Below are 6,235 nucleotides of genomic sequence, written 5' to 3'. Positions count from 1 at the left end.
GGTCCAACTAAAAATATACATTTACATTGATTCTAAAATAAAATCAAAACAAGTTAAAACATGATTTGTAATTATTTTTTTCTAAACTTCAATAATTTGTCAGCTATTCTAAGTAAACTCTGTGTCATTGAGGTACTCCAACAACCCTGTACAGAATCCCACTATGACAAGGTAGTGTGTCATTGATTTGTACAGGCATGAATTCTCATGGCTTGTAAAGTCCTTGGATCACCATGTATATTGAGTTTTATATAAATGTAGAAGACTAAAGAAGAGTTTTTCTTCTTTCCTGTCCTTCCTCACATACAAAACAGAGCTGGCTTAAATATCAGAGTCTCTGACACATACAGAAAAATGATACACTTGACCTTTCAGCAATAGAGTCTGAGGATCCTGTCATTCCTCTCTAGTTATAACTACTCTCTCGGTCTTAAGCATGATTGGTTTTCACTACACAATGGCACTGGTTTCCAAATAAACATCACATTATATTCAGATTTGAGTATAATCTTATACATACTCACCTGGGAGTAAGCCCCATTAGACTTTAGGACTTCTAAGTAATACATTGTACAGGATCAGACTGCAGGTTTCTTTCATGGAAGTTAGTTTGATGTTAATCCACAAAACATCAGAGTAAAGAAGCTGGAGAAACCCTTGAGTAAGCATATTAACACAAAAACAAGTTTTGATAATTATTAAAACTCCCTAGGCATGGCCAAAAGATGGATACTGCTCAAAAATTGACTTAATGCTGACGAGCCTAGATTCACAGCTCAGAGAATGAAATGCAGAGCTGCTCCATTAATTCAGCAGTGCATTAATCTTTACTTAAGATCTTCCAGTGCCAGATGTCAATTAATTTTGCCTCAATAGTTCCTGTCATTTTGCTGTCAAATGTTGATTGCAATTGAAGGAAACTTATGCAAAAAAAATGCACTAAATGCTAAAAAGGGATTTAGAGTATAAGGTGGGCAGGGGAAACGAGTGGATGTGTGCTCCCACTCACCCAAGAGACTTAAATCTGAACTATTCTTGCTTTAAGTCTTTGGGCAGGGCTGGCCAACCTTTACATTAAGTTTTTCTGGGCATATGATGAGCTGCATCTACTGAATTTCCCTGTTCTGCACAACTATGATAGGAGTCAGAAGCCCTACTAATGAAAGGCTGGTCAGCCCTTACACTGGGACTCTACACCACAAAACGAAGTGATCAGCTCAGTAAAATATAAAAAAAAAGAATGGAAGGTTGACTGATAAGTGCTTGCAGGATAGATGTTTGCCCATAGCTAATGGGGGCTATAGCAGGCAACCATTTAAGGGGGAGTCAAATGTATATATTAGTTGTGTATTCTTTACAGTGAAACAGCCAATACGTAGGCCCCAAGCAGCAGCTGAAAAGTGCTGTCATCTGTCCTCCAAACTTCTGCCATATTTCAGAAAGCAGAGTCAATAGGTCTTTGATTGTTGAATGAAAATGTACAGAAGGAAGCAGTCCTCAAGCGATCCTAATTTCAGGCCAGTTAGGGCCAGCATTTTGAAGTGCATGTAAAAAAAGGAAATTGGCAACCACTGCAATTAGAATGACATTGGGATGTTAACAGCTTTTCTCCTCCTCTACATCCCAGGACAAGTATGGCTCTTGCACTCTGAAGCCACAAAAGATTCTGAACACTTTTCAAAGCAACCCCACATGCATTGAAACAGGACACAAATTGGGCATGAATGACTGTGGTCAGGGCTGATTTCTCTAGGAAGACACAGGTGCCAGGTTTACATTTAGTAACCTTTGGCTAATACTGAGCCTGTTCTATTGCTACCTTTAAACCTGATGATGTTTAAATGAAAAAAAAAAAACAACCTCATCAGGTTTTAGAAATACAGTATTGAGACAGGAAAAAATTGGCATATGAATCTGACAAGGAAAGACAGGAAAAGCAATGAGGTTATGCAAAACAGAATCCTAATTGGTGCATATAAACAGCACAGTGGGAGAGATTTATGGTTTAACATCATCCTGACCTAAGGAGCTGTCCTGCGTGGAATGTAGAAATTGGCAAATGGTACCATCTGAACAAGAACTGAACAAGAAGAGCAAGAGCCCTTAGAATCTAACAAACTGAAAAGACAACTCCAATGTGCCTTTGCAGAGAACTAAAATGGCACATTCGCTTGAACAATCAAAGCCAGCAAAACCTGTGACAAGACCGGCCTATAATGATACACTGCAAGAATATTTTTATTCTGGTGAAGATCCCTTTCATTCTACACTTCCCTGCTGCTGGACATATACAAGGTTGAATCTGAGGAAAGCCCATCATGACTAAGCACCATGAAATCAATAAGTCAAGTTGTAATGAATGAGTCTCATTACTTTTACCGAGACTTAGGCATCATTAAACTCCCATAGAATGTGGGGGGGCTTGCAAGAAGGGAAGTTTGAACCACTTGCCAGCTCACTAGGGGTACGTGCCCCTATCTCTGACAAGAAAGGCACCCATGGCCACACAGATCCCTTCCCAGGTCCCATTTCCACTGCCATTCTTGAAGATAAATAGCAGAAATCTGTACAAATGTATCTGAACACTTCATTCAACAACCAATCTCTTGTTATCCACTGCCATCTTCTAAAGCATTGGTTCCCAACCTGTGGTCTGTGGATCACAGGAGGGCTGTGGGTGAATGAAAAAAAATTGCCTTTGATCACTTCCAGCATCTTGCCAAGCAAGCTGTTCCCCATGGACCACCAGAGGACTAAACTGCAGCTATGGGAGGTCTGTTTTTAGCCTCTGGTAGTGCGTGGTGGGGAGGGCGCTCACTCAGGAGATACTTTCCGACAGACCACCAGAGGGTGGAGAACAGACTGCCTGTAGTAAGCAACAAAATATTTTCAATAAATCTAATCTCAAATAAATCTTGTCTATTACAAATTTAATTGCATTTTTTGTGTGCATGGGGTAGAGGGCTTGCATATGGTCCATGCAAATTCACATTTTTGCCTTAGTGGTTCGCAGGCATCTAAAGGTTGGAAACTCCTGCTGTAAAGTATGGTAGGTTGGGACATATCACAAGCCTTCTTTACCTACTGTATCTAGGTTGTGCAACAAACTCCCCAGAGGAGGTTACCAGTCTACCTCACTTTTAGAATGACTACATGGAATTTATTTTCAGCAATTCAACAAACACTAACTGTGCTTCCACTTTTTTTTAATGGAGTCTTGCATCACATTGAAAACTAATATACTTTTCATAGCATAAATTTTCATGCATTACAGCAAGGTCAGCCCAACACTTTTTGCACCTGAGGCAATGTGTCAAATGGAGGCCATTCCACCTTTGCCTGTAATACGCCAGCTGATGTTCCTCTCACTTCCTGAACTGAACAAGGAAGGGGGAGTGGAGTGGTGGGCTAGAGCACCTATGACACTCTACCCACCACTCTCCTCTCCACTTCTCTCCATTTCCTCTCCCAACTCCACCCCAATCAGAGTTTTCCAATCCAGGGAATGAGAAGATAAAGAGGTGACATACAAAAGACATACAAAATTATGCACGGGAAGGACAGCGTGGATAGAGATATGCTCTTTACAATCTCATGTAATACTAGAACCAGGGGACATCCACTAAAATTGAGTATTGGGAGAGTTAGGACCAACAAAAGAAAATATTTCTTTACTCAGCATGTGGTTGGTCTTTGGAACTCCTTGCCACAGGATGTGGTGATGGCATCTGGCCTAGATGCCTTTAAAAGGGGATTGGACAAGTTTCTGGAGGAAAAATCCATTATGGGTTACAAGACATGATGTGTATGCAACCTCCTGAGTTTAAAAATGGGCTATGTCAGAATGGCAGATGCAAGGGAGGGCACCAGGATGCAGGTCTCTTTGTTATCTGGTGTGCAGCCTGGAGCATTTGGTGGGCCACTGAGATACAGGAAGCTGGATTAGGTGGGCCTATGGCTTGATCCAGTGGGGTTGTTCTTATGTAGGTGAGTAGGTGGGCAGAGGTAAGCATTTTGCCAATCTATTGCCTCAGTTGGCCTCATGGATGGGATTGTCACTCCCAAATTGGCCTTTTCAGCCACACTAGACGCTGTTCCAGAACCACCATTCAGAGCGCAATACCATAGTCTTTCGAGACTGAAGGTTGCCAACATACAGGTGGGCAGAGGTAAGCATTTTGCCAATCTATTGCCTCAGTTGGCCTCATGGATGGGGCAGCTTTGATTACAGTCTGCAAAAGCTTATGCAACCATAATGTGTCAGTCTTTAAAAAGGTGCTACAAGTTTGTCTTCTTTTTACTGATAGACAAAATAATTTCCCTCATGTACCTGTTTATCTCCGCAGGCACATTCCAATCATCTATTTAATGTGGAAATATTGTCCATAGTTCTATTAATGTAACATTTGATTTGTTATTCTGTCTCTGCCTTTGTTCTGTTTGCTGATTTTTATTGCATTGTATTTTGCTTTAGCTTGATTTTAGATATTTCAGTATTTATTTCAATTTCTTTAATCTTATTTTTTTGCTGGTTGTGAGCCACCTTGTGCGTTTAACAATGGACAAGCAAGATAAAGGGTTTTAATAGAAATAAAATTCCTCTCTTCCTCCCCCCTTCTATTCCTCTGCAGCAATAGCTGTTGCTACCTCAAAAAAAGTAGAATATAACCTATTCTACAAGTGTTAGCTCAGGGATGACAGAAACAGGCATGCATTTCAGATAGGAAATGTCTTTGCTTTCCAATTAAAAGTTAATTGTCTTAGTCATTAGCCAGGCTATGTACTCATTTCCCCTGAAATTTGCTCAGTACTAGATCTTCCTTAATAAGCAATAAACACATAGGAGGACACGTTGGTACAATCAGATTTACAGGATTAGAAACGGCTTTTAATATTTCTATCATAATCTTTTAATTTAAACCAGACTCCAAATCAAATTGGTCCCACCTTCTATAGTGAATTATAATTTATGGAGAGTTATTAGCTGGGACTGTACATACCCAGTTGCATTAAAAACAAAACATTTTTTAAACTGCAGCTCCAAAGTAATCAAATATGGTACCAAGAAAACCTCACGCATTTCCCCCAAACTGACATTTAACTCTTTAAGGTGTACACTTATTTTTAAAAAAATGGTATGTGAAGTGACCCTCCACATACAGAAAATGGCTAAGCAAGAGGGTGATTTGCTCGAGATGACAGGCTTACTTGTAGGCATCTAAAATTGGTCCCGTTAACAGTACTAATGTCAACACTCAATATATTTAGGATGGATCTCAAGCCCAGCAACTACACTTTCTAGTACAGACTGATGTTTAATCTCTCTGGTTGACCAAGGCCATACAAAGTGAGCAGGTCAACACTCTTCTGGGTCTCTTCAGTCTAGAAAAAAGGCACCCAAGGGGGGACCTGATTGAGACATACGAAATTATGCAGGGGATGAATAGAGGAATGCTCTTTTCCCTCTCACACCACATCAGAACCAGAAGGTATCCATAAAAATTGTGTGGGGAGGGTTAGGACAAAAGAAAATATTTCTCTACCTAGCGTGCCATTAGTCTGTGGAACTCCCTGCCACAGGATGTGGTGATGGCGTCTGGCCTAGATGCCTTTAGAAGGGAATTGGACAAATTTCTGGAGAAAAAACCCCCATCACAGGTTACAAGCCATGATGGGTGTGTACAACCTCCTCATTTTAGAAGTAGGCTGAATGCCAGATGCAAGGAAGGGCACCAGGATTCAGGTCTCTTGTTGTCTTGTGTGCTCCCTAAGGCATCTGGTGGACAACTTGTGAGATACAGGAAGCTGGACTAGAGTGGTCTGATCCAGCAGGGCTTTTAATGTTTGCTATGGGAAAGATGTGTTCTAAATTTATGTAATCCTGCAGGAGCAATTCTTGGTCTCTCAGCAAGGATGTACACACAGCTTCCAGATCCATCCTTAACCTGGCTGCAGGCAAGTATAGCAGGAGAGTCGGATCTTCTTTCGAGTATACTTTCTCCAACCAGGGAATGAACCATGGCTTCGTTCACTTATTTAATTCACATGCCGCTTCACAACATCCCCCTTCTGCTGGAGCAGTTTGCAAAGCAATCAAGGTTGCTAGCTTTCCCAGCAAAGGAACACAGGCCAGCATGCTTCAGGTGGGTTGCTTGGTCCTAATGATGTCAGCACCATCTGGTGGACTCTGAAACACAGAACAAGCAATCCTAGAACATGATATCTAGGCACTGAA

Source organism: Tiliqua scincoides, chromosome 4 (assembly GCF_035046505.1).
Source record: "Tiliqua scincoides isolate rTilSci1 chromosome 4, rTilSci1.hap2, whole genome shotgun sequence".
NCBI classification, from domain to species: domain Eukaryota; kingdom Metazoa; phylum Chordata; class Lepidosauria; order Squamata; family Scincidae; genus Tiliqua; species Tiliqua scincoides.
The sequence above is the reverse complement of the archived record's forward strand: the minus strand, read 5'-3'. Positions refer to the sequence as shown.